Source organism: Procambarus clarkii, chromosome 31 (assembly GCF_040958095.1).
Source record: "Procambarus clarkii isolate CNS0578487 chromosome 31, FALCON_Pclarkii_2.0, whole genome shotgun sequence".
NCBI classification, from domain to species: Eukaryota; Metazoa; Arthropoda; class Malacostraca; order Decapoda; family Cambaridae; genus Procambarus; species Procambarus clarkii.
In genome coordinates, this window is record NC_091180.1 from 8,959,899 (window position 1) to 8,985,712 (window position 25,814).

Consider the following 25,814-nt stretch of genomic DNA (forward strand, 5'->3'; position numbering starts at 1 on the left):
TGTCGGAAATTTAACTCCTGAGCGTGATTTTTGAGCCGAATTCTGACTCTCTGCACCTATTTTCAGTTTCAAATTACTATTTTTTATACCGAAAATATGCCAATTACTGAAAACGGCGATGGGTCATATTTTCCCCAAACAAACCCCCCTGCAGTTTTCAAAATGTCTGAAATGTCGGAAATTTGACTCCTGAGCGTGATTTTTGAGCCGAATTCTGACTCTCTGCACCTATTTTCAGTTTCAAATTACGACTTTTTATACCGAAAATATGTCAATTACTGAAATCGGGAATGGGTCATATTTTGCCCAAACCCCCCAGCAGCTTTCAAAATGTCTGAAATGTCGGAAATTTGACTCCTGAGAGTGACTTTTTATCCGAATGCTTACTCTCTGCACCTATTTTCAGTTTCAAATTACGATCTTTTATACCGAAAATATGCCAATTACTGAAAACAGCTATGTGTCATATTTTGCCCAAACCCCCCTGCAGTTTTCAAAATGTCTGAAATGTCGGAAAATTGACTCCTGAGCGTGACTTTTTATCCGAATGCTTACTCTCTGCACCTATTTTCAGTTTCAAATTACGACCTTTTATACCGAAAATATACCAATTACTGAAAACGGCTATGGGTCATATTTTGCCCAAACCCCCCTGCAGTTTTCAAAATGTGTGAAATGTCGGAAATTTGACTCATGAGCGTGACTTTTGAGCCGAATTCTGACTCTCTGCACCTATTTTTAGTTTCAAATTACGAATTTTCATACCGAAAATATGCCAATTACTGAAAACGGCGATGGGTCATGTTTTGCCCAAACAAACCCCCCTGCAGTTTTCAAAATGTCTGAAATGTCGGAAATTTGACTCCTGAGCGTGATTTTTGAGCCGAATTCTGACTCTCTGCACCTATTTTCAGTTTCAAATTACGACTTTTTATACCGAAAATATGCCAATTACTGAAAACGGTAATGGGTCATATTTTGCCCAAACCCCCCTGCAGTTTTCAAAATGTCTGAAATGTCGGAAATTTGACTTTTGAGCGGGAGTTTTGAGCCGAATTCTGACTCTCTGCACCTATTTTCAGTTTCAAATTACGACTTTTTATACCGAAAATATGACAATTACTGAAAACGGTAATGGGTCATATTTTGCCTAAACCCCCCAGCAGCTTTCAAAATGTCTGAAATGTCGGAAATTTGACTTTTGAGCGTAATTTTTGAGCCGAATTCTGACTCTCTGCACCTTTTTTCAGTTTCAAATTACGACGTTTCATACAGAAAATATGCCAATTACTGAAAACAGCGATGGGTCATATTTTGCCCAAACCCCCCTGCAGTTTTTAAAATGTCTGAAATGTCGGAAATTTGACTCCTGGGCGTGATTTTTGAGCCGAATTCTGACTCTCTGCACCTATGTTCAGTTTCAAATTACGACGTTTCATACCGAAAATATGCCAATTACTGTAAACGGCGGTGGGTCAAATTTTGCCCAACCCCCCCTGCTGTTTTCAAAATGTCTGAAATGTCGGAAATTTGACACCTGACCGTGACTTTTTATCCGAATGCTTACTCTCTGCGCCTATTTTCAGTTTCAAATTACGACTTTTTATACCGAAAATATGCCAATTACTGAAAACGGAGATGAGTCATATTTTGCCCAAACCCCCCTGCAGTTTTCAAAATGTCTGAAATGTCGGAAATTTGACTCCTGTGCGTGATTTTTTATCCGAATTCTGACTCTCTGCACCTATTTTCAGTTTCAAATTACGACTTTTTATACCGAAAATATGCCAATTACTGAAAACGGCGATGGGTCATATTTTGCCCAAACCCCCCTGCAGTTTTCAAAATGTCTGAAATGTCGGAAATTTAACTCCTGAGCGTGATTTTTGAGCCGAATTCTGACTCTCTGCACCTATTTTCAGTTTCAAATTACGATGTTTCGTACCGAAAATATGCCAATTACTGAAAACGGCGATGGGTCATATTTTGCCCAAACCCCCCTGCAGTTTTCAAAATGTCTGAAATGTCGGAAATTTGAATCCTGAGCGTGACTTTTTATCCGAATGCTTACTCTCTGCACCTATTTTCAGTATCAAATTACGACCTTTTATACCGAAAATATGCCAATTACTGAAAACGGCTGTGGGTCATATTTTGCCCAAACCCCCCTGCAGTTTTCAAAATGTCTGAAATGTCGGAAATTTGACTCATGAGCGTGACTTTTGAGCCGAATTCTGACTCTCTGCACCTATTTTTAGTTTCAAATTACGACTTTTCATACCGAAAATATGCCAATTACTGAAAACGGCGATGGGTCATGTTTTGCCCAAACCCCCCTGCAGTGTTTAAAATGTCGGAAATGTCGGAAATTTGACTCCTGAGCGTGATTTTTGAGCCGAATTCTGACTCTCTGCACCTATTTTCAGTTTCAAATTACGACGTTTCATACCGAAAATATGACAATTACTGTAAACGGCGATGGGTCATATTTTGCCCAAACCCCCCTGTAGTTTTCAAAATGTCTGAAATGTTGGAAATTTGACTCCTGAGCGTGATTTTTTATCCGAATTCTGACTCTCTGCACCTATTTTCAGTTTCAAATTACTACCTTTTATACCGAAAATATGCCAATTACTGAAAACGGCGATGGGTCATATTTTCCCCAAACAAACCCCCCTGCAGTTTTCAAAATGTCTGAAATGTCGGAAATTTGACTCCTGAGCGTGATTTTTGAGCCGAATTCTGACTCTCTGCACCTATTTTCAGTTTCAAATTACGACGTTTCATACCGAAAATATGCTAATTACTGTGAACGGCGATGGGTCATATTTTGCCCAAACCCCCCTGCAGTTTTCAAAATGTCTGAAATGTCTGAAATATGACTCCTGAGCGTGACTTTTTATCCGAATGCTTACTCTCTGCACCTATTTTCAGTATCAAATTACGACCTTTTATACCGAAAATATGCCAATTACTGAAAACGGCTGTGGGTCATATTTTGCCCAAACCCCCCTGCAGTTTTCAAAATGTCTGAAATGTCGGAAATTTGACTCATGAGCGTGACTTTTGAGCCGAATTCTGACTCTCTGCACCTATTTTTAGTTTCAAATTACGACTTTTCATACCGAAAATATGCCAATTACTGAAAACGGCGATGGGTCATGTTTTGCCCAAACCCCCCTGCAGTGTTTAAAATGTCGGAAATGTCGGAAATTTGACTCCTGAGCGTGATTTTTGAGCCGAATTCTGACTCTCTGCACCTATTTTCAGTTTCAAATTACGACGTTTCATACCGAAAATATGACAATTACTGTAAACGGCGATGGGTCATATTTTGCCCAAACCCCCCTGTAGTTTTCAAAATGTCTGAAATGTTGGAAATTTGACTCCTGAGCGTGATTTTTTATCCGAATTCTGACTCTCTGCACCTATTTTCAGTTTCAAATTACTACCTTTTATACCGAAAATATGCCAATTACTGAAAACGGCGATGGGTCATATTTTCCCCAAACAAACCCCCCTGCAGTTTTCAAAATGTCTGAAATGTCGGAAATTTGACTCCTGAGCGTGATTTTTGAGCCGAATTCTGACTCTCTGCACCTATTTTCAGTTTCAAATTACGACTTTTTATACCGAAAATATGCCAATTACTGAAAACGGTAATGGGTCATATTTTGCCCAAACCCCCCAGCAGCTTTCAAAATGTCTTAAAAGTCGGAAATTTGACTTTTGAGCGGGAGTTTTGAGCCGAATTCTGACTCTCTGCACCTTTTTTCAGTTTCAAATTACGACGTTTCATACCGAAAATATGCCAATTACTGAAAACAACTATGGGTCATATTTTGCCCAAACCCCCCTGCAGTTTTCAAAACGTCTGAAATGTCGGAAAATTGATTTTGAGCGTGACTTTTTATCCGAATGCTTACTCTCTGCACCTATTTTCAGTTTCAAATTACGACCTTTTATACCGAAAATATGCCAATTACTGAAAACGGCTATGGGTCATATTTTGCCAAAACCCCCCTGCAGTTTTCAAAATGTGTGAAATGTCGGAAATTTGACTCATGAGCGTGACTTTTGAGCCGAATTCTGACTCTCTGCACCTATTTTTAGTTCCAAATTACGAATTTTCATACCGAAAATGTGCCAATTACTGAAAACGGCGATGGGTCATGTTTTGCCCAAACCCCCCTGCAGTTTTTAAAATGTCGGAAATTTGACTCATGAGCGTGATTTTTGAGCCGAATTCTGACTCTCTGCACCTATTTTCAGTTTCAAATTACGACGTTTCATACCGAAAATATGACAATTACTGTAAACGGCGATGGGTCATATTTTGCCCAAACCCCCCTGCAGTTTTCAAAATGACTGAAATGTTGGAAATTTGACTCCTGAGCGTGATTTTGTATCCGAATTCTGACTCTCTGCACCTATTTTCAGTTTCAAATTACTATTTTTTATACCGAAAATATGCCAATTACTGAAAACGGCGATGGGTCATATTTTCCCCAAACAAACCCCACTGCAGTTTTCAAAATGTCTGAAATGTCGGAAATTTGACTCCAAAGCGTGATTTTTGAGCCGAATTCTGACTCTCTGCACCTATTTTCAGTTTCAAATTACGACTTTTTATACCGAAAATATGCCAATTACTGAAAACGGTAATGGGTCATATTTTGCCCAAACCCCCCAGCAGCTTTCAAAATGTCTGAAATGTCGGAAATTTGACTCCTGAGAGTGACTTTTTATCCGAATGCTTACTCTCTGCACCTATTTTCAGTTTCAAATTACGACCTTTTATACCGAAAATATGCCAATTACTGAAAACAGCTATGTGTCATATTTTGCCCAAACCCCCCTGCAGTTTTCAAAATGTCTGAAATGTCGGAAAATTGACTCCTGAGCGTGACTTTTTATCCGAATGCTTACTCTCTGCACCTATTTTCAGTTTCAAATTACGACCTTTTATACCGAAAATATACCAATTACTGAAAACGGCTATGGGTCATATTTTGCCCAAACCCCCCTGCAGTTTTCAAAATGTGTGAAATGTCGGAAATTTGACTCATGAGCGTGACTTTTGAGCCGAATTCTGACTCTCTGCACCTATTTTTAGTTTCAAATTACGAATTTTCATACCGAAAATATGCCAATTACTGAAAACGGCGATGGGTCATGTTTTGCCCAAACCCCCCTGCAGTTTTTAAAATGTCGGAAATGTCGGAAATTTCACTCCTTAACGTGATTTTTTATCCGAATTCTGACTCTCTGCACCTATTTTTAGTTTCAAATTACGACGTTTCATACCGAAAATATGCCAATTACTAAAAACGGTGATGGGTCATATTTTCCCCAAACAAACCCCCCTGCAGTTTTCAAAATGTCTGAAATGTCGGAAATTTGACTCCTGAGCGTGATTTTTGAGCCGAATTCTGACTCTCTGCACCTATTTTCAGTTTCAAATTACGACGTTTCTCACCGAAAATATGCCAATTACTGAAAACGGCGATGGGTCATATTTTCCCCAAACAAACCCCCCTGCAGTTTTCAAAATGTCTGAAATGTCGGAAATTTGACTCCTGAGCGTGATTTTTGAGCCGAATTCTGACTCTCTGCACCTTTTTTCAGTTTCAAATTACGACGTTTCATACAGAAAATATGCCAATTATTGAAAACAGCGATGGGTCATATTTTGCCCAAACCCCCCTGCAGTTTTTAAAATGTCTGAAATGTCGGAAATTTGACTCCTGGGCGTGATTTTTGAGCCGAATTCTGACTCTCTGCACCTATGTTCAGTTTCAAATTACGACGTTTCATACCGAAAATATGCCAATTACTGTAAACGGCGATGGGTCAAATTTTGCCCAACCCCCCCTGCTGTTTTCAAAATGTCTGAAATATCGGAAATTTGACACCTGACCGTGACTTTTTATCCGAATGCTTACTCTCTGCACCTATTTTCAGTTTCAAATTACGAAGTTTCGTACCGAAAATATGCCAATTACTGAAAACGGCGATGGGTCATATTTTGCCCAAACCCCCCTGCAGTTTTCAAAATGTCTGAAATGTCGGAAATTTGAATCCTGAGCGTGATTTTTGAGCCGAATTCTGACTCTCTGCACCTATTTTCAGTTTCAAATTACGACGTTTCATACCGAAAATATGCTAATTACTGTGAACGGCGATGAGTCATATTTTGCCCAAACCCCCCTGCAGTTTTCAAAATGTCTGAAATGTCGGAAATTTGACTCATGAGCGTGACTTTTGAGCCGAATTCTGACTCTCTGCACCTATTTTTAGTTTCAAATTACGACTTTTCATACCGAAAATATGCCAATTACTGAAAACGGCGATGGGTCATGTTTTGCCCAAACCCCCCTGCAGTTTTTAAAATGTCGGAAATGTCGGAAATTTGACTCCTGAGCGTGATTTTTGAGCCGAATTCTGACTCTCTGCACCTATTTTCAGTTTCAAATTACGACGTTTCATACCGAAAATATGCCAATTACTGAAAACGGCTATGGGTCATATTTTGCCCAAACCCCCCTGCAGTTTTCAAAACGTCTGAAATGTCGGAAAATTGACTCCTGAGCGTGACTTTTTATCCGAATGCTTACTCTCTGCACCTATTTTCAGTTTCAAATTACGACCTTTTATACCGAAAATATGCCAATTACTGAAAACGGCTATGGGTCATATTTTGCCCAAACCCCCCTGCAGTTTTTAAAATGTGTGAAATGTCGGAAATTTGACTCATGAGCGTGACTTTTGAGCCGAATTCTGACTCTCTGCACCTATTTTTAGTTCCAAATTACGAATTTTCATACCGAAAATGTGCCAATTACAGAAAACGGCGATGGGTCATGTTTTGCCCAACCCCCCCTGCAGTTTTTAAAATGTCGGAAATTTGACTCATGAGCGTGATTTTTGAGCCGAATTCTGACTCTCTGCACCTATTTTCAGTTTCAAATTACGACGTTTCATACCGAAAATATGACAATTACTGTAAACGGCGATGGGTCATATTTTGCTCAAACCCCCCTGCAGTTTTCAAAATGACTGAAATGTTGGAAATTTGACTCCTGAGCGTGATTTTGTATCCGAATTCTGACTCTCTGCACCTATTTTCAGTTTCAAATTACTATTTTTTATACCGAAAATATGCCAATTACTGAAAACGGCGATGGGTCATATTTTCCCCAAACAAACCCCCCTGCAGTTTTCAAAATGTCTGAAATGTCGGAAATTTGACTCCTGAGCGTGATTTTTGAGCCGAATTCTGACTCTCTGCACCTATTTTCAGTTTCAAATTACGACTTTTTATACCGAAAATATGTCAATTACTGAAAACGGGAATGGGTCATATTTTGCCCAAACCCCCCAGCAGCTTTCAAAATGTCTGAAATGTCGGAAATTTGACTCCTGAGAGTGACTTTTTATCCGAATGCTTACTCTCTGCACCTATTTTCAGTTTCAAATTACGATCTTTTATACCGAAAATATGCCAATTACTGAAAACAGCTATGTGTCATATTTTGCCCAAACCCCCCTGCAGTTTTCAAAATGTCTGAAATGTCGGAAAATTGACTCCTGAGCGTGACTTTTTATCCGAATGCTTACTCTCTGCACCTATTTTCAGTTTCAAATTACGACCTTTTATACCGAAAATATACCAATTACTGAAAACGGCTATGGGTCATATTTTGCCCAAACCCCCCTGCAGTTTTCAAAATGTGTGAAATGTCGGAAATTTGACTCATGAGCGTGACTTTTGAGCCGAATTCTGACTCTCTGCACCTATTTTTAGTTTCAAATTACGAATTTTCATACCGAAAATATGCCAATTACTGAAAACGGCGATGGGTCATGTTTTGCCCAAACAAACCCCCCTGCAGTTTTCAAAATGTCTGAAATGTCGGAAATTTGACTCCTGAGCGTGATTTTTGAGCCGAATTCTGACTCTCTGCACCTATTTTCAGTTTCAAATTACGACTTTTTATACCGAAAATATGCCAATTACTGAAAACGGTAATGGGTCATATTTTGCCCAAACCCCCCTGCAGTTTTCAAAATGTCTGAAATGTCGGAAATTTGACTTTTGAGCGGGAGTTTTGAGCCGAATTCTGACTCTCTGCACCTATTTTCAGTTTCAAATTACGACTTTTTATACCGAAAATATGACAATTACTGAAAACGGTAATGGGTCATATTTTGCCTAAACCCCCCAGCAGCTTTCAAAATGTCTGAAATGTCGGAAATTTGACTTTTGAGCGTGATTTTTGAGCCGAATTCTGACTCTCTGCACCTTTTTTCAGTTTCAAATTACGACGTTTCATACAGAAAATATGCCAATTACTGAAAACAGCGATGGGTCATATTTTGCCCAAACCCCCCTGCAGTTTTTAAAATGTCTGAAATGTCGGAAATTTGACTCCTGGGCGTGATTTTTGAGCCGAATTCTGACTCTCTGCACCTATGTTCAGTTTCAAATTACGACGTTTCATACCGAAAATATGCCAATTACTGTAAACGGCGGTGGGTCAAATTTTGCCCAACCCCCCCTGCTGTTTTCAAAATGTCTGAAATGTCGGAAATTTGACACCTGACCGTGACTTTTTATCCGAATGCTTACTCTCTGCGCCTATTTTCAGTTTCAAATTACGACTTTTTATACCGAAAATATGCCAATTACTGAAAACGGAGATGAGTCATATTTTGCCCAAACCCCCCTGCAGTTTTCAAAATGTCTGAAATGTCGGAAATTTGACTCCTGTGCGTGATTTTTTATCCGAATTCTGACTCTCTGCACCTATTTTCAGTTTCAAATTACGACTTTTTATACCGAAAATATGCCAATTACTGAAAACGGCGATGGGTCATATTTTGCCCAAACCCCCCTGCAGTTTTCAAAATGTCTGAAATGTCGGAAATTTAACTCCTGAGCGTGATTTTTGAGCCGAATTCTGACTCTCTGCACCTATTTTCAGTTTCAAATTACGATGTTTCGTACCGAAAATATGCCAATTACTGAAAACGGCGATGGGTCATATTTTGCCCAAACCCCCCTGCAGTTTTCAAAATGTCTGAAATGTCGGAAATTTGAATCCTGAGCGTGACTTTTTATCCGAATGCTTACTCTCTGCACCTATTTTCAGTATCAAATTACGACCTTTTATACCGAAAATATGCCAATTACTGAAAACGGCTGTGGGTCATATTTTGCCCAAACCCCCCTGCAGTTTTCAAAATGTCTGAAATGTCGGAAATTTGACTCATGAGCGTGACTTTTGAGCCGAATTCTGACTCTCTGCACCTATTTTTAGTTTCAAATTACGACTTTTCATACCGAAAATATGCCAATTACTGAAAACGGCGATGGGTCATGTTTTGCCCAAACCCCCCTGCAGTGTTTAAAATGTCGGAAATGTCGGAAATTTGACTCCTGAGCGTGATTTTTGAGCCGAATTCTGACTCTCTGCACCTATTTTCAGTTTCAAATTACGACGTTTCATACCGAAAATATGACAATTACTGTAAACGGCGATGGGTCATATTTTGCCCAAACCCCCCTGTAGTTTTCAAAATGTCTGAAATGTTGGAAATTTGACTCCTGAGCGTGATTTTTTATCCGAATTCTGACTCTCTGCACCTATTTTCAGTTTCAAATTACTACCTTTTATACCGAAAATATGCCAATTACTGAAAACGGCGATGGGTCATATTTTCCCCAAACAAACCCCCCTGCAGTTTTCAAAATGTCTGAAATGTCGGAAATTTGACTCCTGAGCGTGATTTTTGAGCCGAATTCTGACTCTCTGCACCTATTTTCAGTTTCAAATTACGACTTTTTATACCGAAAATATGCCAATTACTGAAAACGGTAATGGGTCATATTTTGCCCAAACCCCCCAGCAGCTTTCAAAATGTCTTAAAAGTCGGAAATTTGACTTTTGAGCGGGAGTTTTGAGCCGAATTCTGACTCTCTGCACCTTTTTTCAGTTTCAAATTACGACGTTTCATACCGAAAATATGCCAATTACTGAAAACAACTATGGGTCATATTTTGCCCAAACCCCCCTGCAGTTTTCAAAACGTCTGAAATGTCGGAAAATTGATTTTGAGCGTGACTTTTTATCCGAATGCTTACTCTCTGCACCTATTTTCAGTTTCAAATTACGACCTTTTATACCGAAAATATGCCAATTACTGAAAACGGCTATGGGTCATATTTTGCCAAAACCCCCCTGCAGTTTTCAAAATGTGTGAAATGTCGGAAATTTGACTCATGAGCGTGACTTTTGAGCCGAATTCTGACTCTCTGCACCTATTTTTAGTTCCAAATTACGAATTTTCATACCGAAAATGTGCCAATTACTGAAAACGGCGATGGGTCATGTTTTGCCCAAACCCCCCTGCAGTTTTTAAAATGTCGGAAATTTGACTCATGAGCGTGATTTTTGAGCCGAATTCTGACTCTCTGCACCTATTTTCAGTTTCAAATTACGACGTTTCATACCGAAAATATGACAATTACTGTAAACGGCGATGGGTCATATTTTGCCCAAACCCCCCTGCAGTTTTCAAAATGACTGAAATGTTGGAAATTTGACTCCTGAGCGTGATTTTGTATCCGAATTCTGACTCTCTGCACCTATTTTCAGTTTCAAATTACTATTTTTTATACCGAAAATATGCCAATTACTGAAAACGGCGATGGGTCATATTTTCCCCAAACAAACCCCACTGCAGTTTTCAAAATGTCTGAAATGTCGGAAATTTGACTCCAAAGCGTGATTTTTGAGCCGAATTCTGACTCTCTGCACCTATTTTCAGTTTCAAATTACGACTTTTTATACCGAAAATATGCCAATTACTGAAAACGGTAATGGGTCATATTTTGCCCAAACCCCCCAGCAGCTTTCAAAATGTCTGAAATGTCGGAAATTTGACTCCTGAGAGTGACTTTTTATCCGAATGCTTACTCTCTGCACCTATTTTCAGTTTCAAATTACGACCTTTTATACCGAAAATATGCCAATTACTGAAAACAGCTATGTGTCATATTTTGCCCAAACCCCCCTGCAGTTTTCAAAATGTCTGAAATGTCGGAAAATTGACTCCTGAGCGTGACTTTTTATCCGAATGCTTACTCTCTGCACCTATTTTCAGTTTCAAATTACGACCTTTTATACCGAAAATATACCAATTACTGAAAACGGCTATGGGTCATATTTTGCCCAAAGCCCCCTGCAGTTTTCAAAATGTGTGAAATGTCGGAAATTTGACTCATGAGCGTGACTTTTGAGCCGAATTCTGACTCTCTGCACCTATTTTTAGTTTCAAATTACGAATTTTCATACCGAAAATATGCCAATTACTGAAAACGGCGATGGGTCATGTTTTGCCCAAACCCCCCTGCAGTTTTTAAAATGTCGGAAATGTCGGAAATTTCACTCCTTAACGTGATTTTTTATCCGAATTCTGACTCTCTGCACCTATTTTTAGTTTCAAATTACGACGTTTCATACCGAAAATATGCCAATTACTAAAAACGGTGATGGGTCATATTTTCCCCAAACAAACCCCCCTGCAGTTTTCAAAATGTCTGAAATGTCGGAAATTTGACTCCTGAGCGTGATTTTTGAGTCGAATTCTGACTCTCTGCACCTATTTTCAGTTTCAAATTACGACGTTTCATACCGAAAATATGCCAATTACTGAAAACGGCGATGGGTCATATTTTCCCCAAACAAACCCCCCTGCAGTTTTCAAAATGTCTGAAATGTCGGAAATTTGACTCCTGAGCGTGATTTTTGAGCCGAATTCTGACTCTCTGCACCTTTTTTCAGTTTCAAATTACGACGTTTCATACAGAAAATATGCCAATTATTGAAAACAGCGATGGGTCATATTTTGCCCAAACCCCCCTGCAGTTTTTAAAATGTCTGAAATGTCGGAAATTTGACTCCTGGGCGTGATTTTTGAGCCGAATTCTGACTCTCTGCACCTATGTTCAGTTTCAAATTACGACGTTTCATACCGAAAATATGCCAATTACTGTAAACGGCGATGGGTCAAATTTTGCCCAACCCCCCCTGCTGTTTTCAAAATGTCTGAAATATCGGAAATTTGACACCTGACCGTGACTTTTTATCCGAATGCTTACTCTCTGCACTATTTTCAGTTTCAAATTACGAATTTTTATACCGAAAATATGCCAATTACTGAAAACGGCGATGGGTCATATTTTGCCCAAACCCCCCTGCAGTTTTCAAATTGTCTGAAATGTCGAAAATTTGACTCCTGAGCGTGATTTTTGAGCCGAATTCTGACTCTCTGCACCTATTTTCAGTTTCAAATTACGACTTTTTAATCAGAAAATATGCCAATTACGGAAAACCGCGATGGGTCATATTTTGCCCAAACTCCCCTGCAGTTTTCAAAATGTCTGAAATGTCGGAAATTTGACTCCTGAGCGTGATTTTTGAGCCGAATTCTGACTCTCTGCACCTATTTTCAGTTTCAAATTACGACGTTTCATACCGAAAATATGCCAATTACTGAAAACGGCGATGGGTCATATTTTCCCCAAACAAACCCCCCTGCAGTTTTCAAAATGTCTGAAATGTCGGAAATTTGACTCCTGAGCGTGATTTTTGAGCCGAATTCTGACTCTCTGCACCTATTTTCAGTTTCAAATTACGACGTTTCATACCGAAAATATGCCAATTACTGAAAACGGCGATGGGTCATATTTTGCCCAATCCCCCCTGCAGTTTTTAAAATGTCTGAAATGTCGGAAATTTGAGTCCTGAGCGTGATTTTTGAGCCAAATTCTGACTCTCTGCACCTATTTTCAGTTTCAAAGTACGACGTTTCATACCGAAAATATGACAATTACTGTAAACGGCGATGGGTCATATTTTGCCCAAACCCCCCTGCAGTTTTCAAAATGACTGAAATGTTTGAAATTTGACTCCTGAGCGTGATTTTGTATCCGAATTCTGACTCTCTGCACCTATTTTCAGTTTCAAATTACTATTTTTTGTTCCGAAAATATGCCAATTACTGAAAACGGCGATGGGTCATATTTTCCCCAAACAAACCCCCCTGCAGTTTTCAAAATGTCTGAAATGTCGGAAATTTGACTCCTGAGCGTGATTTTTGAACCGAATTCTGACTCTCTGCACCTATTTTCAGTTTCAAATTACGACTTTTTATACCGAAAATATGCCAATTACTGAAAACGGTAATGGGTCATATTTTGCCCAAACTCCCCAGCAGCTTTCAAAATGTCTGAAATGTCGGAAATTTGACTCCTGAGAGTGACTTTTTATCCGAATGCTTACTCTCTGCACCTATTTTCAGTTTCAAATTACGACCTTTTATACCGAAAATATGCCAATTACTGAAAACAGCGATGGGTCATATTTTGCCCAAACCCCCCTGCAGTTTTTAAAATGTCTGAAATGTCGGAAATTTGACTCCTGAGCGTGATTTTTGAGCCGAATTCTGACTCTCTGCACCTATGTTCAGTTTCAAATTACGACGTTTCATACCGAAAATATGCCAATTACTGTAAACGGCGATGGGTCAAATTTTGCCCAACCCCCCCTGCTGTTTTCAAAATGTCTAAAATGTCGGAAATTTGACACCTGAGCGTGACTTTTTATCCGAATGCTTACTCTCTGCACCTATTTTCAGTTTCAAATTACGACTTTTTATACCGAAAATATGCCAATTACTGAAAACGGCGATGGGTCATATTTTGCCCAAACCCCCCTGCAGTGTTCAAATTGTCTGAAATGTCGGAAATTTGACTCCTGAGCGTGATTTTTAAGCCGAATTCTGACTCTCTGCACCTATTTTCAGTTTCAAATTACGACTTTTTAATCAGAAAATTTGCCAATTACTGAAAACGGCGATGGGTCATATTTTGCCCAAACCCCCCTGCAGTTTTCAAAATGTCTGAAATGTCGGAAATTTGACTCCTGAGCGTGATTTTGAGCCGAATTCTGACTCTCTGCACCTATTTTCAGTTTCAAAGTACGACGTTTCATACCGAAAATATGACAATTACTGTAAACGGCGATGGGTCATATTTTGCCCAAACCCCCCTGCAGTTTTCAAAATGACTGAAATGTTGGAAATTTGACTCCTGAGCGTGATTTTGTATCCGAATTCTGACTCTCTGCACCTATTTTCAGTTTCAAATTACTATTTTTTATACCGAAAATATGCCAATTACTGAAAACGGCGATGGGTCATATTTTCCCCAAACAAACCCCCCCTGCAGTTTTCAAAATGTCTGAAATGTCGGAAATTTGACTCCTGAGCGTGATTTTTTAACCGAATTCTGACTCTCTGCACCTATTTTCAGTTTCAAATTACGACTTTTTATACCGAAAATATGCCAATTACTGAAAACGGTAATGGGTCATATTTTGCCCAAACCCCCCAGCAGCTTACAAAATGTCTGAAATGTCGGAAATTTGACTCCTGAGAGTGACTTTTTAGCCGAATGCTTACTCTCTGCACCTATTTTCAGTTTCAAATTACGACCTTTTATACCGAAAATATGCCAATTACTGAAAACGGCTATGGGTCATATTTTGCCCAAACCCCCCTGCAGTTTTCAAAATGTCAGAAATGTCGGAAATTTGACTTTTGAGCGGGAGTTTTGAGCCGAATTCTGACTCTCTGCACCTATTTTCAGTTTCAAATTACGACTTTTTATACCGAAAATATGCCAATTACTGAAAACGGCTATGGGTCATATTTTGCCCAAACCCCCCTGCAGTTTTCAAAATGTCTGAAATGTCGGAAATTTGACTTTTGAGCGGGAGTTTTGAGCCGAATTCTGACTCTCTGCACCTATTTTCAGTTTCAAATTACGACTTTTTATACCGAAAATATGCCAATTACCGAAAACGGTAATGGGTCATATTTTGCCCAAACCCCCCAGCAGCTTTCAAAATGTCTGAAATGTCGGAAATTTGACTTTTGAGCGGGAGTTTTGAGCCGAATTCTGACTCTCTGCACCTTTTTTCAGTTTCAAATTACGACGTTTCAAACAGAAAATAGGACAATTACTGAAAACAGCGATAGGTCATATTTTGCCCAAACCCCCCTGCAGTTTTTAAAATGTCTGAAATGTCGGAAATTTGACTCCTGGGCGTGATTTTTGAGCCGAATTCTGACTCTCTGCACCTATGTTCAGTTTCAAATTACGACTTTTTATACCGAAAATATGCCAATTACTGAAAACGGTAATGGGTCATATTTTGCCCAAACCCCCCAGCAGCTTTCAAAATGTCTGAAATGTCGGAAATTTGACTCCTGAGAGTGACTTTTTATCCGAATGCTTACTCTCTGCACCTATTTTCAGTTTCAAATTACGACCTTTTATACCGAAAATATGCCAATTACTGAAAACAGCTATGTGTCATATTTTGCCCAAACCCCCCTGCAGTTTTCAAAATGTCTGAAATGTCGGAAAATTGACTCCTGAGCGTGACTTTTTATCCGAATGCTTACTCTCTGCACCTATTTTCAGTTTCAAATTACGACCTTTTATACCGAAAATATACCAATTACTGAAAACGGCTATGGGTCATATTTTGCCCAAACCCCCCTGCAGTTTTCAAAATGTGTGAAATGTCGGAAATTTGACTCATGAGCGTGACTTTTGAGCCGAATTCTGACTCTCTGCACCTATTTTTAGTTTCAAATTACGAATTTTCATACCGAAAATATGCCAATTACTGAAAACGGCGATGGGTCATGTTTTGCCCAAACCCCCCTGCAGTTTTTAAAATGTCGGAAATGTCGGAAATTTCACTCCTGAGCGTGATTTTTTATCCGAATTCTGACTCTCTGCACCTATTTTTAGTTTCAAATTACGACGTTTCATACCGAAAATATGCCAATTACTAAAAACGGTGATGGGTCATATTTTCCCCAAACAAACCCCCCTGCAGTTTTCAAAATGTCTGAAATGTCGGAAATTTGACTCCTGAGCGTGATTTTTGAGCCGAATTCTGACTCTCTGCACCTATTTTCAGTTTCAAATTACGACGTTTCATACCGAAAATATGCCAATTACTGAAAACGGCGATGGGTCATATTTTCCCCAAACAAACCCCCCTGCAGTTTTCAAAATGTCTGAAATGTCGGAAATTTGACTCCTGAGCGTGATTTTTGAGCCGAATTCTGACTCTCTGCACCTTTTTTCAGTTTCAAATTACGACGTTTCAAACAGAAAATAGGACAATTACTGAAAACAGCGATGGGTCATATTTTGCCCAAACCCCCCTGCAGTTTTTAAAATGTCTGAAATGTCGGAAATTTGACTCCTGGGCGTGATTTTTGAGCCGAATTCTGACTCTCTGCACCTATGTTCAGTTTCAAATTACGACTTTTTATACCGAAAATATGCCAATTACTGAAAACGGTAATGGGTCATATTTTGCCCAAACCCCCCAGCAGCTTTCAAAATGTCTGAAATGTCGGAAATTTGACTCCTGAGAGTGACTTTTTATCCGAATGCTTACTCTCTGCACCTATTTTCAGTTTCAAATTACGACCTTTTATACCGAAAATATGCCAATTACTGAAAACAGCTATGTGTCATATTTTGCCCAAACCCCCCTGCAGTTTTCAAAATGTCTGAAATGTCGGAAAATTGACTCCTGAGCGTGACTTTTTATCCGAATGCTTACTCTCTGCACCTATTTTCAGTTTCAAATTACGACCTTTTATACCGAAAATATACCAATTACTGAAAACGGCTATGGGTCATATTTTGCCCAAACCCCCCTGCAGTTTTCAAAATGTGTGAAATGTCGGAAATTTGACTCATGAGCGTGACTTTTGAGCCGAATTCTGACTCTCTGCACCTATTTTTAGTTTCAAATTACGAATTTTCATACCGAAAATATGCCAATTACTGAAAACGGCGATGGGTCATGTTTTGCCCAAACCCCCCTGCAGTTTTTAAAATGTCGGAAATGTCGGAAATTTCACTCCTGAGCGTGATTTTTTATCCGAATTCTGACTCTCTGCACCTATTTTTAGTTTCAAATTACGACGTTTCATACCGAAAATATGCCAATTACTAAAAACGGTGATGGGTCATATTTTCCCCAAACAAACCCCCCTGCAGTTTTCAAAATGTCTGAAATGTCGGAAATTTGACTCCTGAGCGTGATTTTTGAGCCGAATTCTGACTCTCTGCACCTATTTTCAGTTTCAAATTACGACGTTTCATACCGAAAATATGCCAATTACTGAAAACGGCGATGGGTCATATTTTCCCCAAACAAACCCCCCTGCAGTTTTCAAAATGTCTGAAATGTCGGAAATTTGACTCCTGAGCGTGATTTTTGAGCCGAATTCTGACTCTCTGCACCTTTTTTCAGTTTCAAATTACGACGTTTCATACAGAAAATATGCCAATTATTGAAAACAGCGATGGGTCATATTTTGCCCAAACCCCCCTGCAGTTTTTAAAATGTCTGAAATGTCGGAAATTTGACTCCTGGGCGTGATTTTTGAGCCGAATTCTGACTCTCTGCACCTATGTTCAGTTTCAAATTACGACGTTTCATACCGAAAATATGCCAATTACTGTAAACGGCGATGGGTCAAATTTTGCCCAACCCCCCCTGCTGTTTTCAAAATGTCTGAAATATCGGAAATTTGACACCTGACCGTGACTTTTTATCCGAATGCTTACTCTCTGCACCTATTTTCAGTTTCAAATTACGAATTTTTATACCGAAAATATGCCAATTACTGAAAACGGCGATGGGTCATATTTTGCCCAAACCCCCCTGCAGTTTTCAAATTGTCTGAAATGTCGAAAATTTGACTCCTGAGCGTGATTTTTGAGCCGAATTCTGACTCTCTGCACCTATTTTCAGTTTCAAATTACGACTTTTTAATCAGAAAATATGCCAATTACTGAAAACGGCGATGGGTCATATTTTGCCCAAACTCCCCTGCAGTTTTCAAAATGTCTGAAATGTCGGAAATTTGACTCCTGAGCGTGATTTTTGAGCCGAATTCTGACTCTCTGCACCTATTTTCAGTTTCAAATTACGACGTTTCATACCGAAAATATGCCAATTACTGAAAACGGCGATGGGTCATATTTTCCCCAAACAAACCCCCCTGCAGTTTTCAAAATGTCTGAAATGTCGGAAATTTGACTCCTGAGCGTGATTTTTGAGCCGAATTCTGACTCTCTGCACCTATTTTCAGTTTCAAATTACGACGTTTCATACCGAAAATATGCCAATTACTGAAAACGGCGATGGGTCATATTTTGCCCAATCCCCCCTGCAGTTTTTAAAATGTCTGAAATGTCGGAAATTTGAGTCCTGAGCGTGATTTTTGAGCCAAATTCTGACTCTCTGCACCTATTTTCAGTTTCAAAGTACGACGTTTCATACCGAAAATATGACAATTACTGTAAACGGCGATGGGTCATATTTTGCCCAAACCCCCCTGCAGTTTTCAAAATGACTGAAATGTTTGAAATTTGACTCCTGAGCGTGATTTTGTATCCGAATTCTGACTCTCTGCACCTATTTTCAGTTTCAAATTACTATTTTTTGTACCGAAAATATGCCAATTACTGAAAACGGCGATGGGTCATATTTTCCCCAAACAAACCCCCCTGCAGTTTTCAAAATGTCTGAAATGTCGGAAATTTGACTCCTGAGCGTGATTTTTGAACCGAATTCTGACTCTCTGCACCTATTTTCAGTTTCAAATTACGACTTTTTATACCGAAAATATGCCAATTACTGAAAACGGTAATGGGTCATATTTTGCCCAAACCCCCCAGCAGCTTTCAAAATGTCTGAAATGTCGGAAATTTGACTCCTGAGAGTGACTTTTTATCCGAATGCTTACTCTCTGCACCTATTTTCAGTTTCAAATTACGACCTTTTATACCGAAAATATGCCAATTACTGAAAACGGCTATGGGTCATATTTTGCCCAAACCCCCCTGCAGTTTTCAAAATGTCTGAAATGTCGGAAATTTGACTTTTGAGCGGGAGTTTTGAGTCGAATTCTGACTCTCTGCACCTATTTTCAGTTTCAAATTACGACTTTTTATACCGAAAATATGCCAATTACTGAAAACGGTAATGGGTCATATTTTGCCCAAACCCCCCAGCAGCTTTCAAAATGTCTGAAATGTCGGAAATTTGACTTTTGAGCGGGAGTTTTGAGCCGAATTCTGACTCTCTGCACCTTTTTTCAGTTTCAAATTACGACGTTTCATACAGAAAATATGTCAATTACTGAAAACAGCGATGGGTCATATTTTGCCCAAACCCCCCTGCAGTTTTTAAAATGTTTGAAATGTCGGAAATTTGACTCCTGAGCGTGATTTTTGAGCCGAATTCTGACTCTCTGCACCTATGTTCAGTTTCAAATTACGACGTTTCATACCGAAAATATGCCAATTACTGTAAACGGCGATGGGTCAAATTTTGCCCAACCCCCCCTGCTGTTTTCAAAATGTCTAAATTGTCGGAAATTTGACACCTGAGCGTGACTTTTTATCCGAATGCTTACTCTCTGCACCTATTTTCAGTTTCAAATTACGACTTTTTATACCGAAAATATGCCAATTACTGAAAACGGCGATGGGTCATATTTTGCCCAAACCCCCCTGCAGTTTTCAAATTGTCTGAAATGTCGGAAATTTGACTCCTGAGCGTGATTTTTGAGCCGAATTATGACTCTCTGCACCTATTTTCAGTTTCAAATTACGACTTTTTAATCAGAAAATATGCCAATTACTGAAAACGGCGATGGGTCATATTTTGCCCAAACCCCCCTGCAGTTTTCAAAATGTCTGAAATGTCGGAAATTTGACTCCTGAGCGTGATTTTTGAGCCGAATTCTGACTCTCTGCACCTATTTTCAGTTTCAAATTACGACGTTTCATATTTAAATATGCCAATTACTGAAAACGGCGATGGGTCATATTTTGCCCAATCCCCCCTGCAGTTTTTAAAATGTCTGAAATGTCGGAAATTTGAGTCCTGAGCGTGATTTTTGAGCCAAATTCTGACTCTCTGCACCTATTTTCAGTTTCAAAGTACGAAGTTTCATACCGAAAATATGCCAATTACGGTAAACGGCGATGGGTCATATTTTGCCCAAACCCCCCTGCAGTTTTCAAAATGTCTGAAAAGTCGGAAATTTGACTCCTGAGCGTGATTTTTGAGCCGAATTCTGACTCTCTGCACCTATTTTTAGTTTCAAATTACGACGTTTCATACCGAAAATATGCCAATTACTGTAAACGGCGATGGGTCATATTTTGCCCAAACCCCCCTGCAGTTTTCAAAATGACTGAAATGTTGGAAATTTGACTCCTGAGCGTGATTTTTTATCCGAATTCTGACTCTCTGCACCTATTTTCAGTTTCAAATTAGTACTTTTAATACCGAAAATATGCCAATTACTGAAAACGGCGATGGGTCATATTTTCCCCAAACAAACCCCCCTGCAGTTTTCAAAATGTCTGAAATGTCGGAAATTTGACTCCTGAGCGTGATTTTTGAGCCGAATTCTGACTCTCTGCACCTATTTTCAGTTTCAAATTACGACTTTTTATACCGAAAATATGCCAATTACTGAAAACGGTAATGGGTCATATTTTGCCCAAACCCCCCAGCAGCTTTCAAAATGTCTCAAATGTCGGAAATTTGACTCCTGAGCGTGACTTTTTATCCGAATGCTTACTCTCTGCACCTATTTTCAGTTTCAAATTACGACCTTTTATACCGAAAATATGCCAATTACTGAAAACGGCTATGGGTCATATTTTGCCCAAACCCCCCTGCAGTTTTCAAAATGTCTGAAATATCGGAAAATTTACTCCTGAGCGTGACTTTTTATCAGAATGCTTACTCTCTGCACCTATTTTCAGTTTCAAATTACGACCGAAAATATGCCAATTACTGAAAACAGCTATGGGTCATATTTTGCCCAAACCCCCCTGCAGTTTTTGAAATGTCGGAAATTTGACTCCTGAGCGTGATTTTTGAGCCGAATTCTGACTCTCTGCACCTATTTTCAGTTTCAAATTACGACGTTTCATACCGAAAATATGACAATTACTGTAAACGGCGATGGGTCATATTTTGCCCAAACCTCCCTGCAGTTTTCAAAATGACTGAAATGTTGGAAATTTGACTCCTGAGCGTGATTTTGTATCCGAATTCTGACTCTCTGCACCTATTTTCAGTTTCAAATTACTATTTTTTATTCCGAAAATATGCCAATTACTGAAAACGGCGATGGGTCATATTTTCCCCAAACAAACCCCCCCTGCAGTTTTCAAAATGTCTGAAATGTCGGAAATTTGACTCCTGAGCGTGATTTTTGAGCCGAATTCTGACTCTCTGCACCTATTTTCAGTTTCAAATTACGACTTTTTATACCGAAAATATGCCAATTACTGAAAACTGTAATGGGTCATATTTTGCCCAAACCCCCCAGCAGCTTTCAAAATGTCTGAAATGTCGGAAATTTGACTCCTGAGAGTGACTTTTTATCCGAATGCTTACTCTCTGCACCTATTTTCAGTTTCAAATTACGACATTTTATACCGAAAATATGCCAATTACTGAAAACAGCTCTGGGTCATATTTTGCCCAAACCCCCCTGCAGTTTTCAAAATGTCTGAAATGTCGGAAAATTGACTCTTGAGCGTGACTTTTTATCCGAATGCTTACTCTCTGCACCTATTTTCAGTTTCAAATTACGACCTTTTATACCGAAAATATACCAATTACTGAAAACGGCTATGGGTCATATTTTGCCCAAACCCCCCTGCAGTTTTCAAAATGTGTGAAATGTCGGAAATTTGACTCATGAGCGTGACTTTTGAGCCGAATTCTGACTCTCTGCACCTATTTTTAGTTTCAAATTACGAATTTTCATACCGAAAATATGCCAATTACTGAAAACGGCGATGGGTCATGTTTTGCCCAAACCCCCCTGCAGTTTTTAAAATGTCGGAAATGTCGGAAATTTCACTCCTGAGCGTGATTTTTGAGCCGAATTCTGACTCTCTGCACCTATTTTTAGTTTCAAATTACGACGTTTCATACCGAAAATATGACAATTACTGTAAACCGCGATGGGTCATATTTTGCCCAAACCCCCCTGCAGTTTTCAAAATGTCTGAAATGTCGGAAAATTAACTCCTGAGCGTGATTTTTTATCCGAATTCTGACTCTCTGCACCTATTTTCAGTTTCATATTACTACTTTTTATACCGAAAATATGCCAATTACTGAAAACGGCGATGGGTCATATTTCCCCAAACAAACCCCCCTGCAGTTTTCAAAATGTCTGAAATGTCGGAAATTTGACTCCTGAGCGTGATTTTTGAGCCGAATTCTGACTCTCTGCACCTATTTTCAGTTTCAAATTACGACTTTTTATACCGAAAATATGCCAATTACTGAAAACGGTAATGGGTCATATTTTGCCCAAACCCCCCTGCAGTTTTCAAAATGTCTGAAATGTCGGAAATTTGACTTTTGAGCGGGAGTTTTGAGCCGAATTCTGACTCTCTGCACCTATTTTCAGTTTCAAATTACGACTTTTTATACCGAAAATATGCCAATTACTGAAAACGGTAATGGGTCATTATTATAGACTGTGGGTTGGTTGGTGTTGTCGTCGTTGATCCCTCTCTATGGACAACCCAACCCACAACTCGGTAGAGTGCTTATACTAGGAGATCACCCTTGGCACTTCTGGCTCTTGGAGAGGGGCTCAACGTCACACGTTTAGGGGATGCGGCTCCAACACTTAGCCTCGTTGTCACGTGCACACACCCACTCGAGCCGCTGTGACTCCCCACTCTCTCCTTATGAGATATGATCTCCTCAATCCCCTATGACTTACTAGTATTACCTCCTACCCTGTCCACGGCAGTGGTTCTTGGTTCTTTCTCTCTCTCTCTCCTTCTTTACTACCTCCTGGGAAGCCTCACTAGGACAAGGGCAAACACCAGCAAATTGTGACACATTTACTGGACAAAGCACATACACGATACATACACACATATAATAATAATGAATCCTATACTCTATAATATCACAATCAGGTTGCACTCCAACACCATCAGAACTCTGTTATCAGCTTATCAAGTGGTATCCTATCTCCTGGTTCACCACCTGATACTATTAACCTCCTCAAGTTGGTCAAGTCTACATACACTGTTGCACCATCAGCAAGATAACATATATATATAGAAAATCAGCATTTGAATGCAATAACATATACCAGTATAAATGTTCATTGATACTTCAGTATAAAAACTCCTTGACATAAGAATGCCAACAGTCACTCACCTCTCACTGCGTCTTGCACGCTAATGACAACCAAACACTATCAACTCCCTATAAGTAATCCACCAGAACTTCCCCTTCCACCTCTGGAAGTTCACTACCCTAATATCCTTAGGTTCTTCCGGGCTTCACTACCAGGATCCTCTGCAGCTCCTCCAGGCTGCTATCATGAAGTTTCCTTGAGTAACTACGGTGCTTCACCCTTCTGCTAGGTTCCTCCACAGCTCTCTTGGCTGCTACACCATGAAGTTTCCCCGAGCAACTATGGTGCTTCTCCACCTCTACAGAAGCATGTGACACTCCTCTTCACTGCTGCTTCTCCTCACAGCTCGAGGTCTTCTGCTCCACTACCTTGGAGTCTCATCAGCTACTTCATCTGCTGGCTTCGAAGTTCTCAGCAACTTCTTCCCCAAAGAACAAACCTGCAACCCATCGACACTCCAATAAAATGTTCCCCTTTAACACATAAACAAAAAATATTCACACAATATGTTTGCCTCAAACCTCTATCTGTTCTCTACATACAGTGAGAGTGGACTCCCCCGTTTTGGGCGGGTCCATACTCCACCTCGCCTGGCGGCGGTCCTCACTCGCTGGGAGGGTCTTCCTCCGTCAAGAGCCAGGCTCCCTCAGTCGTCCGCCAGCGCTCAGAGGGGGCGGACGTCGCTCCGTGCTCCTCCCTCTTCACTCTCCTATTTCAGGCTTTCTGCCTTATTAAAACATGTCTAACTTATAAATAAACATTGCTACCGTCGCTGGGCACACGACCAACTACAAGTGATCACTATGAACTGGCGTATATCGTGCTTACCACAGATTAACTGATCGAGGGCGCTTTTCCTCTGACGGCGTCTGGTCAGGGCGCTCCACACAGCCCACGAAAATGCCTCTGAGTAGCTTATTAAACTCTCCTCGCCGTCCAAGACTTGACACCACAACGTTCTCAGCTCAATTCCACAGCTGGCACGTCTGCACACTTCTCTTCTCTTAGAGATATATCACCAGGGGTTCCCTTCTGGCGGGAGCTCAAACGGAGCGCGGCTTCCCCCTGCGATGTCTGGCACTCAAGTGAGGTCAAGGTCCTCCGGAAGCGAGCCTCACGCCTCCAGCAAAATGTCCACATCTCCTAGCCAGTCATTTATCTATTTTCTTCTGCATTGCCCATAATCTTAAATTGTTTTACATATCCAACCAGCCATTTTACATATGGGTTATCACCTCAATATTTGCTAGACCTTCTAGTTAGGTCAGGCTTGACGAATAACTCTCAAGGAGGGAGACTCGTTTCTCCTGTAGGCTGAGATCATAACACTCCCCTCCCCTTATTTTTGAGAGTTATTCCAGTGGCAAAGCTCGGTATAATACATCCGCCACCACACTGTCTCGTTCTTCAACCGATTGGTTCGAACGGTTGATCTGCTTACGTACTCCCTTAAGAGTCTACAATTAGTTCGTTGCTCCTTGCAACATCCGGCTCACAACTCTCCAGAAACATGGTCTTCTCACAAACGATTTGACTTCTCTGGCACCTCTTGGCTAGGCTGTCCTCCTTGGACGCCTGCATTCCATCGGTCCACTCTACTTACTGTCTCCACCCTCCGTTTCCTCGTCTTCTTCTCTTCACGTCCAGAGTCAGACATCTGCTGTCTGTACCTCCTCTGTCGTCTTCACACTTCCATCTACTGCCATTATACTTTCGTCTCCTGTCATCATACTTCACTCCATCGTCTTCACCGACGCTCCTCCTTTTCGTCTCCTCATTTATCTGAGACCTCATCCTGTTCGACTCCCACCGAGTCCTCGGCTTTCCTCTATTCCTCCATGCTTGTATCATCTTCCTCTTCCCACACTTTTCACCTCTATACAACTCCATTTCTTCTCCTTCAACTCTTCTTCGTTCCCTAAAAGTTTCTTCGGGCACTGTATTACATCCAACAGCACTCGACCGTACACGTCGCCTTGCCTCTCCCAGAGTGCTCGTAAGCATCTCTCCACACATACTGTCTCTTCTCCTTTCATTTTCCCGGCAATTACTCTTCTTCATTATCTCTCCTCCACGTTTTCTGTGAAACATATCAACTCCTGACACCTCAAACAACTTAACTCCACTATCCCTATGCCTCTGTGCTCGTGGACAACGTGACGCTCTACTCCCGTCCTCAGTATGTCCACATCTTTCCTCATTCATACTCAGCACAGTTGCATTCACCTTCCGACTCTTAGTTTCAGCAGTCTGGGCTCTACTCAGGTCCGCTCTCTTCACATGATTCTTCTTCGGCTGGGCCATCTTCACTTTTGACCTCACCGAGACTTCATTTTCCTGGGCTGGACCTTCATCAAATAGCCGTGCTATATCTACATCGATCTCTTCCACTGGCTGAATCGACACTGTCTCACCTTCTCCAGTGTCTTCCTCGT